Genomic DNA, 19,097 nt, shown 5'->3' with positions numbered 1-19,097 from the left:
TCACACAGAGCTTTGGGCAAGAGCCCAAAACAACAGCCACGATATAATGTCCAAATGTATTTGGGTGACATACCACACGCTGAGGCCCCGGATGTCACTGATAGCTTCCTTCAGAGCGCCTTATTGCTATTCTTCACTTCAGACGTTTTAATAAATAGTGATGTGGAAAGGTTTTGACCCTATGAAGCTGAGTGAGCTCTTCTTCGCATTTCACTTACTGTCACACAACACAGTGCTACAGATGCCCTGGTTGGAGGAGATATTTGCCACAGAGCTGTGGTCAAGAGCATGGCAGATTTGGCTGGATTTGAATACAGAATTTGCCACCTACCAACTTTATCACCTTGGGCAAAAGGCACATCCATAAATTGAGTATAGTATTGTCATGTGCCAACACAGGAGTGAATTTTTCTGAATAGAAAATGAAATGCACATGGTAAAATGCTCATTTCCATGTAAAGACTGGGATATGTCACATAAATAACAATTGTTATGATGGAGATTTTAAAAAACATTTTTATTGATTTATTGTATGGTTTTCATTCTAAGATTTTTTTTTCCATTTTGCTGGTTATACAATTGGAACTCATCATTGATTTTTTGTTATGTCTATTTATTGTGGGTTTTTTTTTGGGGGGGTATACCTATTAGCTATTATGAATGGAAAGTTTTTCCATCGTCTTTTTAACTGGTAGTGCCGGTTGAGGTAGAGCTTAGTGAATTTTTAAACTGACACCTTCCTGATTTATTGTTTGTTCAAGTAGTTTTTTTAGTTGACTCTTTTCCATAAAAGAAATGGAATCTTTTCCATTATTTTATGTACTTTCTGAATAGATTATCAGATCATATGTTAATAATCCCAGTTACGCTTCTCTTTTACAGCAGCTATGCTTTAATATCTTCTCCTTGCCTTATTGTTTTAGGTAGAATACCTAGAATAATACTAAATGCTAGTGGTTATAGTGAGCATCCTTGTCTTGCCTCTGGATTTCATGAGAATGTTGCCTGTAGTTCACTATTTCTTTGTTTGCTATTCAGATGAGATAGTCCTTATTAAAGAGATAGGCTCTTATTCTTAATTTCTTGTGATTTTATATCAAGAATTATTGAATTTTTATTAAATGCCTTATGAACATTTTTTTCTAAGTCAGTGGTTCACCAACAAAGGTACATATAAGAATTCCCACAGAGCATTTAAAAAAAAAAAAATAGACTAAGACTTCCTCCAGATCACAGTAAGATAATTTGCCGTGGTAGGAATCAGACCCATGATTCTGATGTATATCACGATGAAGAAGAACTGCTTTGAGTGATCTCTTATGTATTTGCCTCTCTTGACTTATTAACATAATGTGTTGTATTATGGAATTTCTACTATTAAATCATCATTACTTTCCTTAAATAAACTTTACTTGGCTGTGTTCGTATTTTTTTTGCAGTGTGCTGCTGGGCTGTTTTTTTTGTTTCGTTTTTTTTTTTTGTTTGTTTGTTTGTTTGCAAGCGTTACAGCTTACAGTTTTTATATCATAGTCACAAGTTGAATTGACCTACAGTTTCTTCTTTTATGTGTCCAAGATACATCAGCTTTGAAAATTAAATTGTCAAGCAGTCTATATTTCCAGAACTATTTTGTTGAGACAGAATCTTACTCTGTCACCCAGACTGGAGTGCAGTGATGCCATCTCGGCTCACTGCAGCCTCTGCCTCCCGGGTTCAAGTGATTCTTCCGCCTCAGCCTCCTGAGTAGTTGGGATTACGTTTGTTGCCACCACGCCCAGCTATTTTTTTGTATTTTTAGTGGAGACAGGGTTTCACCATGTTGGCCAGGCTAGTTTTGAACTCCTGAGCTTGTATGATCCGCCCTCCATGGCCTCCCAAAATGCTAGGATTACAGACGTGAGCCACCATACCTGGCCTATTTCCAGAACTTTTTAAGCAACTAAAAACATTGGTCTGTTCTTGAAAGTGTGAAAGTGTTCTATTAAATGCTCCAAACCCAGGGCCATTTTTGTAGATAATTTTTTGGCAACATTTTTTATTTATTTCCTGGTTATTGGTTATGGGCCCATTTATATTATCTGCCTCTTCCCTATTATTTTTGTTTTGCTAAAGTATTGTCCATTTCATCCACTTATATGTCCATTGTCATTATTGCAGTCTCTTATCTGTTATATTCCTTTGTCTTTTTGTCATTTCGTAGTTACTTCTTTAAATTCTCTCTCCATCCTTTTCTTCTTGATTAAACTTTCCAAGAAGGGAGTCTTTTGTTGTTTTACTTTCATTTTCTTAATTATTGGTGTGTGTGAACATCCTTATTCATATCGTTTGTATGGGCTAATGATATATAGAGTTTGTATCCTTTCTGCTGGGCTGACAGACCTTTTTCTTATTGGTATGCCATATTGTGGATACAAATTCTTTATCTGAAATCTGCTTGTCTAATTGACATTTATCTTACAGCTTTGCTCATGTAGGAGGTTGCTATTGTTGTTGTTTTTTGCCACATAGAATCTTTATAATTATATGAATATCAGTATTTTCCTTTATAGCATCTGGATTTCATGTCTTTTGAAAAGGCCTCCCCATGCCAAGAGTTTGAAAATAAAATTGAGAAATAAAATAACTAGGCATTATGTCTAGTAAAATATATGAAATGCAGTAGACACACAGGAATACTCCCCTTCAACCTCTTCTTCCTCTTCCTTTTATTCTTCTTTCTCCTTACCACATCACTCTGAATGTGGTAGAAAAGTGCCAAAAGTAGAGTCTTAGAAACAGCCAGACTTACCCAAATTATGTTTCCAGAGGACCTGATTTCTCTAGTAGCCCTCTGAGGATTTAAGGAACACCTGCATTTTTTTGATCTTTTGTGCATATACATATAGACATATACACATATATTCATTTAGTTATACATAAGCATGTGCATTTACATCATAGGTACTACTCTACCAAAATCCCTCGTGTGAAAAAAAATTTAAATATATATTTTGCATGAGTTTTTGGATTTACTTCATTAAAGAAGGATCATGTCAGCCAACAGTAAGCATCAGAAATCATACCTAATCTGATATGAAACATCATCAAGGAAATTGTCTATGCCCGGAAACTTTTGTTTCTCTTTAGAAAATAAAACACCTAACAAAATTGATTTTTTTTAAATTACCTCGTTGAGGAAATAGTCAATTCTGTCACATTTCACCATGATAAACAGTACACTAAATAGGCACCATATTTTGAAAGTTCACTTGTGGAAGAGAACCACACAAGTGTAAAAAGTAAAATTTATATACAGGATTAGGGGTAAAAGTGTATGTTCCAGCATGTTTGCCTGATAGTGTGTAATTGTTAAGCATTATTTGTCAGTTAGGGGGATCACTTAAAGCCTGGTGTATAAAAATTAGCGCCAGTAGGAAATTTACAATAAATCAAAGTCTAGATTACTCCATAACATTACTTCTTTCAGCTGTAAATTAACTCACACAAATTTGGCTTTCTGGGTAATGAACGACATTTCTAGCGAAGCTGGAAGCTGACAATAAATAAGTTCAGATTAGACTCTAAGGCTCCCTCTCTCCTCCTTCTGCCAGCCCACAACGGTGCCTGTGGTGCCTACTTTTGTTGCTGGACTTCCTGTCCAGAGATGGTCTAGGGGTAGGTCCTTGGGTTTGGGTGAAGGACATTCATCTTTAGCCCCACCTATAGAGCACCACATGAAATTTCATTTTCACTATAACACAGTTGTAGCTTTTTTCTCCTCTACTGGACACACATCTGCCTTCCTGCAGGGTGTTACCCCAGAACCTGGTGCTACATGGGCCCTTAGACACCACACTGAAACCAGATATCCCTGGCACTAACTGGAACAATTAAACCAGGTGTGATCCATCGGGTGCCCGGTGCCTCTGCCTGGCAAGGTCATTTGTCCCTGAGGAGAAATCACATGTTCCTTTTTGAGATGACACATATTGTGGTTGCTATTTTTTTTAATGTATTTTAACTGCCTTTGGGGTGAAAAGGAGAAAGACAGGAAGGAGACACTTGGTCCTATAAGCAAGAGGAGAATCTTCCCAAGAGAATTCCAGAAAAGATGGGGTTAAGGAAGTTGTAGACATCTCCCATGTTTTTTCAGACTCTAGCTGCCAAATGGAATCACATTCATAGAAAAACTACAGTGAATACTAATACTAAAACGAATGCTAATGCCAACCACATTGCCTAGCATTTGTGCGGTTTGCCATCCTGGGTTCTATGTTATTCCTCTGTATGAGCTTTCTCATTTTCTTCTCACAGCAGCCCTATGGAATAGCTACCATTTACAAGGACCCCGAGAATTAGAGAGGTCTAAGTCAAAGGCCTGAGGCCACCAGCTCCAGCTCCCAATATCCAGGATGTTCTGGAGCTACTATTTCACCCCAGGTCTAGCTAGCCCACAGCTTGGCCCTTCCTGGCCCCTTCTCTTCCCCCGCAGGGCTCACATGAGTGACTCATGCCTATTTCTTTGTATAGGACTTTACCCTCTTCCCAAGCTCCTCTGGTCCCAGGAGTCCCCAGGAATGTTCCTAGTGAATCCCTGGACCTGCTCCTTCTTAGTCCCATCATCTCCACTCATCGGTTTCCCGGCTCCATCCTGAGATGGCATCAGCCTCTCTCTCACTTAGACCTGCTCCATCCTCAGTCATATTTTGTACCTGAGGAATTAAATCCTCAGTCTGTTCTTATCCCGTTGTGCTCTCCATGACAACCTGCCCCTCATCTTTGCTCTTATCTTCTCTCCATGGAGCGCAGACAGACCCGCTTCTTGACATTTCCAGTACCTAGGACAACAGGACAAATGGAGGTCCCATGTGGCTTGTGTGTCCTTTATAATTCCAGTTCACTTGGTCAGTTACCAAACTTTCAACAACAATAAATAACATTCTAAAGAGCCAGAAAGGAAAAAACAGTATGTATTAGTGTTTTTCTAAGCAGGGCTTCACAGCAGGGCCCACTCTTGCCCAGCCTAAGGGTGGGGATAGACTCCATCTCAGCTCAGTGAAATTGATCTGGGGATCACCGCCAAACTACTTTCTTCATCCTTCTTCTCCTGTGGTGCACAGGCTCATGGGCAGATGAGGAGATGGATTATGCAAATGATACTGATATACAGACTGCCCCTGGGGAAACCAAATGGGTCTGAGCCTGCTGTATACCAAACAAAGCAAATTATCTCAAAACTGGAAGAGGTTGGCAGGGAAAAGCTGGTTTGGGCTCATAACTAATTGTCTGTTGCTGTGACAGTCAGAGGATCAGGAGGGGAAAGTATTTTCTCATTGGAATTTTGTGATCAAGATAGGGCAGGGCCTTCTTGATATCTTTTCTGTCTCATCCTCTCTCGTTTGTTCATATATCCATCTCTCCTTACTCTGTCTGTCTCTCTCACTTTTTTGTTTTTTCCTTTTCTTTTTGAGACAGGGTCTCATTCTGCCAGAGTCACCCAGGCTGGAGTACTGTGACGCTATTACACTTCACTGCAGCCTCCTCCTCCTGGTCTGAAGTGATCCTCCCCCGCAGCCTCCTGAGTAGCTGGGACCACAGGCATGCACAACCATGCCAGGCTAATTTTTGTATTTTGTGTAGAAACTGGGGTCTCACTACATTGTACAGGCTGGCCTTGAACTTCTGGAATGAAGTGATCCTTTCACCTAGGCCTTCCAAAATGCTGGGATTACAGGCATGAGCTACCACATCTGATCCCTACCCTGTCTTTCTTTCTCTGTGTCTCTGTTGCCTGTATCATCAACAAGCAAGCAAGGAAAAAGGAAACAGAAAATTGAAGACAGAAAAGGCCTTTCCCCTGAAGTTGGGTAGTTGGAAAGCCAAGTAAGGAGATTAAAGGCAGGAGGACATGTGTGGGGAGACATTTGATGCCAGCTGGGCCCCTGCTTCTACTGTGGAAAGCCTCCCACAAGACTGTTGTCTCTCCTAAAATCTCCATTGAATTAAAATGTGTTCTTTAGTTAGAGCCAGGAGTGAGAATCAGGGTTGTTATAAGCAGTGAACTACAACAATTTAAAATTTAATGAGGCAAGAACCAAATGGGGCTTGTGTTTTATGTCTCTAATACTTGTAAAACATGCCATTCTCTTAACTATGTTAAAATAAATATTAGTAATTAGGTAATATTAATGGTTTGTTATTTTGATGAAGGGCTTTATTTTTAAATGGAAAATAAAGCAAATTGACTGGAAAGGCATATTATGTTCCTCCTGGCTGGCCAAGGCTAAAGAAAACCTGCCCAGGTCACCCAAATAGGCCAGGCCATCCTGTTTACCTGGTGGATAACCTGGTGGGTTCTCCCAGGCTGACAGCCAAGGCTCTGAAGGAGATCAGAGCCTCTGAAGGCCTGGCTTTGCAAAGGCAAACCCGCAGAATGAATACAAATGCCTCCTTTTGTAAACCAGATATTTGGGAAACCACTGGAACACCTAGGGAGCAGGACCTGGAGAACCAGACCAGGGTAACAGGAGAGCCAAGGAAAGGGGGAAGATCACAACATGATAACATGACCAGAGACCATGAAGTCAGGGGGTGCCTGAGTGCTTTGTATCCTGCTACAGGCCACAGCTCAGGGAAGTTGATTTCCTGGTGTTTAAATGCACATGCAGACTTGAGCTAGAGCTGCAGAATTCATCTTGGCTTGTTAGTTGAACCGATGTTGACATAATGCCGCACTGCCTGAGATCCCATGAGCTTTCTTCCCAACCCTGTAGGTGGTTCTTGGACTACTAGGAACTATGTGGTTATGGCCCATTGTCTCTTCTTTCCCTACAGTAAGGATCATGTTTTACCCAGCTTAGTTTGAGACTGAATGTGTTCTGTTAAAAATGTGTGTTGAATGAGGGTGCTCCAGGTCTCAGAAGGCGGTGGGGTTAATTACTGCTCTGAACTTAAGCAGGGCAGCCAGAATGATGTTTTTTGAAAAGATTATGATTATGGGGCTTCTGGTTAGAATACTTTGGGCATCCGACAGGGGTAGCAACCCAAATTTGGGGAAGGAGGAGAATAAAATGACAAGAATCTTAAATTGGATAAGTATATACACAAAAGCCACCTTCTTTCCCTCTATAATCTCTGTTCCTTTCAGTATATCCTGGGTGTTCAGTGAACCAAAAAATATACTTACAGTTTTTCCCTCTGCACTTGCAAGACGGCCAGGATGCTTCTAACCAAAATAGCCTTTGCCAGAAGCACCTGTCAGCAGCGATTCTTTTAAAAACAAATTGAAATAGAAGCACTGCTCCACATTCCTTATTCATTGAACAGCCATTGACTAGGGCCTGTGTTGTACCCAGCACCATTCTGAGTGGTGGGAATGAAACCAACATCCCTGCCTCATGGAGCTGATGTTCTTAACAGGTGAGAAATAATCAATAAGACAGGCAAGATGAATATGAGCTTGTCCCATATGCAACTGGCATGTAGATAGGTCAAAAAGTTTAAAAATGGAAAATTGCTTATTATTTAACCTAGCATATGAAATTTCAGTAGTGATAAGTACTAAAGAGAAAGAATGGAAGTCAGAAAAGGGAATGTGAGATGTTGAGATTACACATTTTTAATTGTGGAAAGACCTCACAGACAAGGCAAGATTTGAACAACGATCGGAAGGAGTAAGGAAGCCAGCCAAGTGTATGTCTGGGAGGGAGGGGCGCTCTAGGCAGAGGGCACGGCCAGTGCAAAGGCCTTGAAGTGGGACCAGCCAGGAGGCCTGTGCGATGGTTGGAGGGTGAGTAGAAATGATGTGAGACAAGTAATTGGGAGCCAGGTCACGTGGGACTGGTAGCCATTGGAATGATTTTGGCTTGGCTATGGGTAAAATGCAGAGACCTTTGAGAAAGTTTTGAGCAGAAGAATTACTTGCTCCAATGTAACATTTCAATAGGATCCCTGACTACTCTATTGAAAAAAGAAGCAGGGGACCAGCTAGAAGACCACTGCAATAATTTAGGCATGAGATGATGGCAAGCCACACCAGATCTTGGCAGTGGGGTAGTGCGTGGTGGTCCACTTTGGACCAACAGGAAATGCTGAAGGATTGGAAATGGGTACAGGAGCAGGGAGCAGGGAGCAGGGTGTGGTGCCATTAATCCTGACACTAAAGTTTTGGGTCTGAGAAACGGGAAGAATAGAGTTGACCTTAACTAAGATAGGGTAACTGCAGCAGGAGTTGTTTCAAGCCCAAGGGACCCTCTCCATCTTGGCTAATTTGACAATTCTAGCATGCTGGGCTCAGTGCTGATGAAAATAAGAGCTTAGGGGAGTGAAAGGATAGGTGATAACCTGAAATCACTTTTTCGAAAATTAAAATAAAATAAGGTAGGCTTATTTTATTTTGGGAGGCTTACTGTATGCCTTACTGTATGCCTTACTGTATGCCTAGAGTACCATACTAACCTTTAGGCATGGATTTTCTTGTTTAATATTCACAATAGCCCTGATGGGTAGAGAGGCCCACAGATGTGAGGCCTTGGAGCCCAGGGCCTTTATGAGTTGCTCCCCGGTCACCAATGGATATTTCACCCTCCAAGTGAGTTGTTTGTGAAGCACACATCTGGGTAAGAGCAAAAGGTGAGACACAGTTGAGATTTCTGAGAAAGCCCGTAATTACAGACATCCTGTGTACTCTGTGCAAAGGTTATTTCCCATTGTAGGTGGAGAGCCTGCCTCCTCAGGCCTGTTGTGGGGTTGAGTGGGTACTGAAGAAGGCACAGTCTCATTAGGTGTGCAGGGTTAATTATCTCATCTCAGTGCAATGGGAACAAGGGTTACTGCTGTTCCGACAGATTGTGTTAATTGGAAGCCAAACTTGATTAGGAGGTTAACACTTTGTGTCTGCACAGTCAGCCAGCCTGGCAGGGTTTATGTCTCAGTATTCATGCTTATTTTCATCTTCTAACTTTTCCACCATGAACAAGTCACAGGAGAGGTTAACAGCATGCGATTTGGAGATAAACAGACCTGGGTTCAAGCCCTAGCTTCGCTTCTTGCTAACTTTTGTCTAACTCTGGGCTCCCAGCCTCAGTTTCCCCTTCTGTGCAATGGCAGCAGGGTGGACATGAAGACTCAGTGAGATAATGCACATAAGGTACCTAGTACCTAGCATTATAGATGTTGCTAATGTCATTCTTCATTTTATCTTTAAGGCAAATCAAGACAATTTGTAATCTGAATGATCTATACTGGATCAAGTATTAAAAAACCAACAGTTGATGGGAGTGTAAATTAGTTCACCCAATGTGGAAGACAATTTGTGGTGACCCTTCAAGGATCTATAACCAGAAATACCATTTGACCCAGCAATCCCATTACAGGGTATATACCCAAAGAATTATAAATCATTGTACTATAAAGACACATGCACACGTATGTTTATTGCAACAGTATTTACTATAGCAAGGACTCAGAGCCAACCCAAATGCCCATCAATAATAGACTGGATAAAGAAAGTGTGTCGCATATACACCATTGAATAGTATGCACCAAAAAAAAGAATGAGTTTATGTCCTTTGCAGGGACATGGATGAAGCTGGAAACTATTATTGTCAGCAAACTAACACAGGAGCAGAAAACCAAACACTGCATGTTCTCACTTATAAGTGGGAGCTGAACAATGAGAACACATGTACACAGAGAAGGAAACATCACACAATGCAGCCTGTCAGGGGGTGGGGGGGCAAGGGAAGGTGTAGCATTAGGAGAAATACCTAATGTAGATGACGGGTTGATGAGTGCAGCATACCATCATGGCACATGTATACCTATGTAGCAAACCTGCACATTCTGCACATGTATCCCAGAACTTAAAGTATAATTAAAAAATAAAAATAAATAAATAAAAACCAACAGTTTAACAGTGATGATAAATTGCAACCAACTCTTAGATTCAGAATTAGAGAGATGCTAGGAAATACTGAGGGCTGGAGAGCATCTGCCCATCAAAGGGGGAAGGGGGCAGTTATTCCTCGGTTCCAGTTGATTTCTGTCATGCAGGAATACAGCTCTGATATTACTAATTCTTCCAATTGTTACAGAAAGCCTAAAACTGTGATTTTTAAAAATATTTTGGCAACTGACTAAAAAAATAAACTTTTAAAATTCCATGCAAGTCAAACAAAATGTTCCTATGGTTCCAACGTGACCTAGAGGCTGCCAAAGTATAAGCTATGTTAGTGGGCTTTGGAGGATAACAAGTGACCCCTACAGCTCAGTGGTTGCATGTCAGCCATGGGTCACTGGGGACTGTGCTTGCGCTCTGCATATCACCATCACTCGAGGATCCAGGATGAGGTAGCAGCCTGTGTTTGGGAACTGCCATTCTCGTGGCAGAGAGAAAAGAGTTAGAGGAAGCATACAATGGCTCTCAAAGCGTCTGCTTGCAATTTGCACACATTACTTTCTCCTATATCCCATTAGTCAAGGCAGATCACATGGCCAAGCCTGATAATGGGGCAAGGAAGTGTATTCTTCCTACAGGAAGGCCGGCAAATCACCTGGCAAGGGGAAGGGAGGTTGGCTGCTCTTAGAAGGAAACGGGAAGCAAATAATTGTGAATGACAAAATGATCTGCAACAAGAACCTTCTGCCATATCCCCCTCCTTCCATTCACTTGTCTTTCCAGAGTTTTTTTCTACTGTTGTCAGAGTTATTTTCTAAAACCTGGGTTTTTAGTTTTTCTTAGGAGTGTTTTTAGATTTTCTTAGGACGAAGTGTGACACTCTGTGGCTTATGGATGAATACAATCTTTTATGGCACTCAGCTATATTAACCAATATCTAATGTACATTGGTTACTATATATTAGATTGAATCCAGTGAAATGGCTGATATTCATTTTATCTGAAAAGATAGAAATTTCTAATTGTTCAACAAAATATATTTATAATTTTGTATCTCCTAAGAGCTGAAGAATTCACTATCCAACATTGTCTGATAATATCCTGCGTTTTCCACCTGCAAAACTTTTCACCCTCTGCTTGTACATACCTTTTCACCTTCTGCCCACCTCAGACAGACATCCTGTGGTTTTTCCCCTAAGATGTGCTCAGAAATAGGATCAGCAAGGAGGGAAAAGAGCCCATCCCTGAAGAATATAAAACTACTAGAGAAGAACCTAGTGTGCCCCAGAGCTCTTAATTTCAGGCTGGCTCACTCAGCCCCCAACTTGCCCCTAAATAAATGTTGAATGACTTGATCTCATCAGCAGTGATCATGACCACCTAGGTCCAAAAGGACAGACTTCTTTAGTGTCAAGAGGGCAAGTCTTATGGAAATGAAAATCAGAGTCATTTATTCAGTATATATTTAACAGCCACCTTCATATGCTGGAGACTTCACAGGCCTCCAAGGGAGATAGCAGTGAACCAGGCAGACAGGCTCATTGTGATCCTAGCCCTCGTCTCCGTTCATCACAGATGTTAGAATTTCAGAGCCAAAGGGACCTTAGAGCTCATGTAATCCAATATCCCATTTTACAGATGAGGACACTGTCGTCCTGCTTTTTCTCCAGTCCTAAGATCCATCCACACAGTAGCCAAAGGGATAATCTTAAGGTATGAGTTCAATCATGTCTGTTCCCTCTATTGCATCCTCAGAGGCAAAAATAATGTTAAAGGATAAATCTAAAGTAAAACCCAACCCCCTAACTAGGGTATATAGTCTGCCTATGCCTGCCACCTACCCCCCAAACCCATCTGGTGTCACCTTCTTCTGTCTTCCTGAGCTCCAGCCTCATTGGCTTGCTTCTTCTAAGCTCATTCTTGCCTCACAGCTTTTACACTTACTGTTCCTCCATCTGGTCTGCTCTTCCTTGTGACCTTCCCATATCTGGCCTCATCTCCATCCCTCAGGGCTCAGTTCAAACACCTCCTTCACAGGAGGGCCTAGCTAAAGTATACCCTCGCCCCTGTAACTCTTTGACCCTTTAGGCCTTTAGATTGTCTTTATCTGAAGTTACATTTGTTTACTTGTTTATAGTTCTTCTCTGTTATTAGACTGAATTTCAGGGAGACAAAACCAAGTCCACCGTATCCTCATCACAAAGCACAGTTCCTATTGTGATCATTAAGTAGTTCTTGAGTGGATGAATGAGCGATGGATGTGAAGGCACTGACTTATGGATTCCCAGATAGTGCTTTATGCCAGGATCGATGTTCTGATTTGCAAACCAGCCTTCTTTCTTCTTCCCATCTGTATTAGTCCATTTTCACACTGCTATAGAGATATACCGAAAACTGGGTAATTTGCATAGAAAGAGGTTTAATTGTCTCATAGTTCCACAGGTTGTACAGGAAGCATGGCTGGGGAGGCCTCAGGAAACTTACCATCATAGATGAAGGTGAAGGGGAAACAGTCACGTTTTACATGACCAGAAAAAGGAAGAGAGTAAAGAAGGAGGTGCTACACACTTTTAAACAACCAGATCTCGTAAGAATTCACTATCATAGGAACAGCTAAGGGGAAATCTACCCCCGTAATTCAATCACCTCCCACCCAGGGCCCTCCTCCGACATTGGGGATCACAGTTTGACATGAGATTTGGAAAGGGACACAAATCCAAACTATATCACCATCCTACATTTCGTACCCAGTGACCCTCAAATGTTTGTTGAATAAGTAATGATAACATTCATAGCTTGACTTGAACATAGGGCCAACACTTTATTTTTCATATCTGCATCACACATCACTCACTCACATCAGTTACTTGTTTTTCATCTGTGAAGCCCTTTAATGTACTCCTGGAGGGCATCACACACAGATCAGAGCAGGCAGGAGGGTGTTTCCACCATCCCTGGTTTAAGCTAAGTCTTGATCTACCTGGGCATGTCTGATTAGGCAGGCTTCTTAGAGTTTTACATGCATGAAGCACCATCTCCTGGGAATTAAAGCTCCTTAGGGAAACGGCTGAGAGGGAAGGAGTGACCCTGAGTGGAGGTGGGCATCTGTCACACAGAGGGGTTTCTGTTTTACTTCCCTCATACTTGGCCTGAAAGCAAAGGGCCCACAGTTAAGACTGCCAGTGAAAACTGAATAGGTGGCCTTGCCGAAGCCTCTGGGGTCTTTGAGAACATCTGAAACCAGGCACTTTGGAGCTGGCAGATATGTTAGCAATGGAAAAAGGTGGTAGTGACTTGGAAGCTGGCACCCTTGGCAAAAATGAGAGCTCTCTGAGCAATTTACATTTTATACATACTGTATGCTAACTAATTATGCCACTAGAGCACTAAAGTTACATTTTATCTGCATGACTAGTGAATTAGCTAGCACCTCTCCAACTGGTATCAGCACCGCACCCCCCACCCCACCCTGCATTTAAGCCATAAATCCATGAGTGCAGCAAGACCTTTGCCTGGTTTTGTTCACCATTTTATCCCTGATGCCCAGCACAGGACCTGGCATACAGTAGGCACTCAATAAATATTTGTATACTTACCTGGCAGGGGAGATACTATGATCACAAAGGTGGTTTTCCCAGGGCGAGGCTTATCCATTGCACTCTGGATGTGCTGACCCCTGCGATTTCCACAAGTGTGAGAAACTTGACTGCATAATTTGTGGTAGTAGGGGACTGCGTTTATGCTTTCTCCTGGCTTTAAAAAAATAACTAACTAACTAAATAAATAAATATTTGTTAGCTGAATGATTGAGGCTTCTCTAACCCCCAAGCTAATATAACCTTGGGAAACACAGGTGGCAGGAAGAATACGCTAAGAGGGAAGATAAACTAGGTAGCGTGGGGAATCAGGCAAGTAATCACCCTCACGATTCCTGTTCCAGGAAGCGGGGGTGTGAAGGTGAAGGAGGAATACAGTGGGACTTTGGGCAGCTCTTTCTTCCCAGACATTTAGCTTTTAGGGAAGGTGAATTCTGGATTATAGTCCCAGAGCTCTGTCCATAACTGCATTTCAGTGTGCCTGGTGTCTTCAAGAAGATTGTCAACCCAACGTGTGCCAGACATAGAGGCCTCACAGCTTTTACACTTACCCTCCCCCCATCTGGTCTGCTCTTCCTTGTGATCTTCCCATAGCTGGCCTCATCTCCTCCATCACTCAGGGCTCAGAGGGTGAGTGCCCTGTACTAGATACCATCCTGTTTGAGTCCTCAGTCTATCCCACAAGCTCTACTCACCCTCTTCCCCCATCAGTATTTCAGGGGTGAGCTCAAGTCTGGTTTATTCTTCTTCTTTTACCTGAAGTGCCAAACCTGCCTGGCCTCCTTGGGTCATTTCCATGGCTGGACAGGAAAGCTTGTATACCGTTGTTTGATTCAATTAAAATCACTCACCTAAACACTCGTATGTCTGTTCCCCTACTATTTTGTTTGAGGCCTTAACCCCATTTTTTGGTCTTTGGAGAGAGCCATGAGGTGTATTCTAGCCTTTAAATAGGGGCAGATGCCCCCTCTCCAAACTGGCAGCTTTCCTTCTATTGCCAGCCCTTCACCACAGCAGCTTTTAGTGGTCTGCTGGCATTTAGTGCTGCTGTGTGTGGCCTGGGCTTTTAATTCAGCTGCTCCTGGAAGCCTTGGTAGCTTCACACAGTTTTCTTAGTGTCCTGGGACTTGGGGACCCTGTAAGTGTTCTGAGCCTCTTAGCAGATTCCTCCCCTAATTTGGAATATAGCAGCCTTGAGCCATGTTTAATAGACTTCTGTTTAAAAGACTGCATCCCACTCTACTGCCCTCTCACTCTCATTGGATTAGGATTTCTTTTTTTCTTCTATGACTGAAGAACAAAACAGAGACAGCAGGATCACTTAATCATTTTATTCAGCAAAATGCGCTAAATGTAAACTCACCTGAGCAGGCAGGAAATACAGGCGTTACAGACTTGGACGAGATTTTAGTCTGGTCTGCAATCCCTGTCTTTAAAGATAGCCTTTGCAGTGTTTCGTATTAATATAGTATTTGCATGATGTAATAGCCCCAGTAACAGCTGCTCCCTCAACCGCCCCCCCCAAAAAACCCTCAAGTAAGACCTACTCACTCTCTGAAGCATGTTCCCTCTGTTGAGGATACCTCTGCCAGTTTGGATTGTCTCAAAATGTTCATTTTGAATTATTAGGGCAGAAAGCCATAACAATAGTTGAACATGCTACGTCATTGGGTGGAATACAATAGCCCTCTTAGACCCTGGGAAAGATTGATTGCTGCACTTATCTCTAGATTAAATATGAATTTGAGAACCCTTTAGGATCAGCCTTTGCAGAGCCATTACTCGTTTGAACAAGTACCAATGGCTGGAGATGGATGGGCAACTTAATCTGGCAAGAAAAGTAGACTTCAGACCATTCTTGTATCTTAGGGAGAAAAAAAAGTCTCCTTTATTCAAGTAGGTAATGTAGGTAATTGCATGTATTTTGCATAATTTTATTTATGAGAATATTACAGCCACATATGTGCCCTGGTCTGAATTCTGTATCTTAGGAATGCCAGTTTTATTCAGTCAAAAAATAAATAAATGAAAAGAAAGAAATAGATCACATAGACTTGTAGGAGACTGAGTTATGACCTACTTTTCTGACATTGGAAGACAGGAAGCAATCTCCCATTGGATTAAAACTTGCCTCTTAGAAATTGATCTAATAGGTGATCCTTGAAATTGATAAAGCTTGGCACGGAGTTGAAGAGCTGTATAATTTGGCAGCTGAAATCTCACCCTACGTATTGGCAAAAAAGAAAATCTCCACCAAAAATGGGCCTAACTGCTGCCTATTCTGTTGTTTGCAGTAGTCACATTAGGCTATATGCAGTGAGGGTGAAAGTTCTCATTTAAGAAACAGGAGAAAGGAGGCCCCATGTCTCTGTATTTAACCTGTAGATTTCCTTGAGTGTCAGTTGATCTTATCAATTCTTGGCAGGTAAGTGAGTAAATACAAGTGGGGATTCATTCAACAATTGCCAAATGTCTTAAGGGTAATAATTCAGATGCCTTGCAAACTACATGGAAGAAGTTAGGTCTCTCCTCCACGCAATAGTGGTAGCCTTTCGTATATTCAGCCACTCTTCCCTGCTTCTCTCTTTTGTAAGCTTTTCTTCTTTAAATGAATATCCCCAGTTTGACTCTACTATTTTGCCTTGTTTGTGATACAGGTTAACCATCTGAATGCACAGGTCTGTCATTAAGACTGGGCCACACTGCCTTCAAGGTTCAAGTTAGCCAAGGTCTGGGTCCTTTAGTTTCTTCTACCAACTTTGGCCCAGGGTTTGCTTGACCCAGCTAACTAGCTTACAGTGTATATTACCTCTGATATTACTTTTTTAAAGAAATAAAAATAAGGATCCTCATGACCTGAGCAAGAGATCCTTGAAGACAGGTATGAAGTCTCATTCCTTTGTGTGTCTGTTGTGGTATGATATTAGAACACATATGTGTCAAATGTTGATTTTCAGTGGCGGCAATATTAGGTGTATGGCTGTGTCAGAAACATTTTCCTAGGCAAACTAGCAGACAGAAAGACCCAGTAATTGTGGCCAGGGAGTGGTGAAAATTTACCCTATTTATCCAAATGAAAGAAAAAGCTCCCTTCAAATGTTTAGAATAGTCCATCCTTGTATTAAATCTAATTATTTCACTTGGTGTAGGCTTAATTTTGAGCTTTGACATGGGTCAGCAAAATATGGCCCATGGACTAACTCCTACCTTCATATATTAGTCTGTTTTCACACTGCTATAAAGAACTGCCAGAGACTAGATAATTTATGAAGAAAAGAGGTTTAATTTACTCACAGTTCCACATGGCTGGAAGGCCTCAGGAAACTTAAAGTTATGGCAGAAGGCGAAGGGAAAGCAAGGTATATCCTACATAGTGGCAGGAGAGAGAGACAGACAGAGAAAAAAGCTACAGTTTTAAACCACCAGATGTGTGAGAACTCACTGTCACGAGAACAGTGTGGAGGAAATTGCCCCTCATGATCCAATCACCTCCGACCATGTCCCTCCCTCGACATGTGGCGATTACAGATGAAATTTGGATAGGGACACAGTGCCAAACCATATCACCTCATCTGTCATCTGTTTTTGTAAATAAAGCTTTATTAGGACACAGCCACATACATTTGTTTATGTACTGTCATGGCTGCTTTCACACCACATCAACAGAGTCAAGTAGTTGCAGCAGAAAACCCACGGCCAATAAATAGGGGTTGCCAGATAACATATAGAAATACTGAGATAAAATGGAAAAAAAAATAGATAAACAGGGAATACCTTTTTAGTATAAGCATATCTCAAATATTGAGCATGACATACTTATATTAAGAGAAAATATTCACTGTTAATCTGAAGTTCAAATTAACTGAACTCTTGTGTTTTTATTTGCTAATTGGGACAACTGCACCTGTAAAGCTTAAAGCGTTTACTTTCTGGCGTTTTATAGAAAGTCTGCTGGCACTTGAGCTCCAGCAGTAACAGCAATGATGATGGTGGGAATAGCAAGGAATAAGATTAAAAACCATAACGGCAGCCACTCTCCCTTTGTTTGTATTATCAGTGTCAATGCATTATCTTTTTTGATTCTCAAAGCATCTGTCTTAATGTTGACACAGGCTAGGCTCTGTATCACACAATGAACAAGTGGTGATGCTTAAGAGGACATCTCCGTCTCCTCATTTGGCACATCCCAGTCTACCCTGGGCCCACCTACTCTTTGGAGGGAGATTTGCATCTTACCATCTTCTTTTTCCACAGGTTTATGTCATGCCCTTTAGGCTCTCCTATTCTAGAAACAAATCAAGGCACCCCTGACCCACTAACATTCACTGTATTTCATTTTTCGGTTAACTGACTCCATATGCTTATTATATGTATCAAAAATTGTATTATTTCGGGATTATTTTATCTGAGCGTTATTTTTATATGGCGTGGTCATGTGTACTGAACCACCTCCATGCAGACCAGCAGAGATACCCCGTGGGAAGCCAGATTCGACGATGAGTGAGCACTTAGTTAGGATGTCCTCAGGGCAGTCTTCCAACTTTATCTACCGTTGTGATCCAGTCCTCTCTTGGCAAAGCAGCATATTAAGTGTACATCATAGTTCACCCATCTTTCTCACCAATGTATATGTGAAAATTTCTTAATGATGCATTTAACAGCAACTGGAATGCATAACTAATTTTTACTACTTAGTCTATTTCAAGTGTTTCTCAACGAAAGGGAAGGAATACTTCTGCCTCTATATGCAGAAAATATCAAAGAGCTGACCCATGTAACTGTTACCAAGAAAAATCACTGAGTTGGGGTTTCCAAGGTGCCCCTAATCAATTTTTCACAACCTCACTAAGGTATTTGCTTACATTACAGACAGTAGACGATTACATTTAAGGAAGAAGGGGATGGGAAGATAAAACGGCTTCAGAATGTGTTTCTGAAGAATCCAGCCTGCTCCTTGACTCTGGGCAGTGGGAGGCACATTAATTTACCTGTGATGTTGCAAGTTCTTTGATGTCAACGTGTTCCTCTGTCCATGCTGTGAATTTGCCTTTTTCAGCCATTGGAAAAGTACGAGACTGAAACCTACAGTCTGTTTTCATGTGATAACCTTGACACTGGCTACTGTTTGGTAGGGGGTTTATGTCACGGAGGGGTGCTGACACTCTGTAAGTAAAAGAGGTTAAGCCCAATAGCAAAGTGTGTATTATGAAAAGTTCAGTATTGGAATTTGCTAACTTTTAAAGAAACTTCAACCAAAATGCTAAAACTTCACAAGTACAAAGAAGAGCTCTTTAAGCACAATTTAATTACTTGTGTGTGTAAAAATATACTTCATGTAAGTGTAAGTGCCCTGCTCTTCAAAATCAACCATAAAACTTGAAAGTGTCAGTCATTCAGATAATTGGAAACATATAAATTTAAGGAATGTGCAGCTGTAAAATTAACTACTGAACTCATTTGAAAGACTAGATTTACTAAAGGTAAAACCTGCTGTTTTCCAAAACCCTTTTTTTCTCCATGATTATGTTGCAAGAGAAGAAAAAACAATCTTCATCATACTTCAGTGAATTTTAATGTTACTTTTTTTTTGTTGTTTAGTCTTTCGTCCTTGAGTATTGAGAATA

General features: G+C 41.3%; 1 protein-coding gene and 1 non-coding gene across 26 annotated transcripts in view; both read left to right on the top strand.

Moving 5' to 3' along the window:
• The window catches only part of ERC2 (ELKS/RAB6-interacting/CAST family member 2), a 951,823-nt gene that overhangs the window by 677,184 nt on the left and 255,542 nt on the right, over positions 1-19,097 (top strand). The gene's annotated exons all lie outside the window — the stretch shown is intronic.
• On the top strand, positions 13,466-13,629 carry LOC116559616. The gene has a single exon (XR_004272531.1). It is a non-coding gene; the product is annotated as a U1 spliceosomal RNA (small nuclear RNA).

Source organism: Sapajus apella, unplaced genomic scaffold (assembly GCF_009761245.1).
Source record: "Sapajus apella isolate SASKATOON/1434 unplaced genomic scaffold, GSC_monkey_1.0 scaffold23, whole genome shotgun sequence".
In the NCBI taxonomy this organism is placed as follows: domain Eukaryota; kingdom Metazoa; phylum Chordata; class Mammalia; order Primates; family Cebidae; genus Sapajus; species Sapajus apella.
This window is presented reverse-complemented; position numbering and strand designations above follow the sequence as displayed.